This window comes from Austrofundulus limnaeus, unplaced genomic scaffold (genome assembly GCF_001266775.1).
Source record: "Austrofundulus limnaeus strain Quisiro unplaced genomic scaffold, Austrofundulus_limnaeus-1.0 Scaffold22, whole genome shotgun sequence".
Taxonomy (NCBI): Eukaryota; Metazoa; Chordata; class Actinopteri; order Cyprinodontiformes; family Rivulidae; genus Austrofundulus; species Austrofundulus limnaeus.
This window is the reverse complement of record NW_013952424.1, coordinates 2,410,896-2,411,997: the sequence shown is the minus strand read 5'-3', so window position 1 is coordinate 2,411,997 and position 1,102 is coordinate 2,410,896.

Below are 1,102 nucleotides of genomic sequence, written 5' to 3'. Positions count from 1 at the left end.
GTTTTAACATGGCAGTGATGTTTTCGATTTGATGTAAACCCATGATTTTACCATTTCTGCTCAAAATATATTTATTATTATTTATATGATTTTTTTTATTGATTTAAATTGATAAACCGAAATGGGAATTTAGTTCTGTTTTTTGCTTAGACATATTTAATTCATGTACATTTGCGCCATCTAGTGGTACAAAAAGTCTTACAGTATGTCTTGGACTGTTCAGACATAATGTTTAAAATTTTCTAATCTAACATTAATAAAATTCTACAAAATATGCTATTTTTATTGCTACGTTATAGAATGCCCCAAACAGTGTTGTCTCTGCAAATGTTGCAAAAGAATTCATATTTTCCTCCTTTCAAACTTGACTTATTTATGCATTTCGTAAAGAATTTCAACCACATGGTCATGCATATAATTAAGCAACTATCTGCGGGATGTTTGCTTGACACTGCCATTAATAATTAACATCATTTGACATTTTACAGACCTTTAAAATGTTTGTAACATTCTTGTCTTTGTATGAATTCCCCAGAGAGCTCAGCACTGTGTAAACATGACATTAAAACCAGCCATTTTCTAATTTTGTTTATGGAAATGCTCCCCTAACACTGAGGACACTGTTCATTTATTAACCAGCAGAATCCCAAATCTGAAGCCCTGTTGTTGCATCTCWTCACTAACTGTTATTTTCAGGTTCTGTTATTTATTTATTGAGACCTTCTGCTGCCATCAAATTCAGAAATGCCTTTTTTCCCCCTTTAAAAAGTTTTAAACCTTTTGGCTTGTTTAATAATTTTTATCATGATTATGAGTAAATGAGATTTGCAAATCACTGCATTCTATTTTTATTCTGTGTACAGTCTAATTTAAACGATAGAAGGGGACACAATGCTTTCTTGACAAAACATTTGAGGCAAACAAAAAATAAACACTAACTTTAGCAAGCTGAAGTGCAGTGACATGTACTTTGAGTGTAGACTCCTGTGTGGTCCTGGTAAAAAGTTGCTGTTGTTTATGTACTTGAAACTTCAGGAAACTTCTCATATTTAGCTCTGTGCAACAGGTTGTGTGTATATATATATATATATATATATGTGTG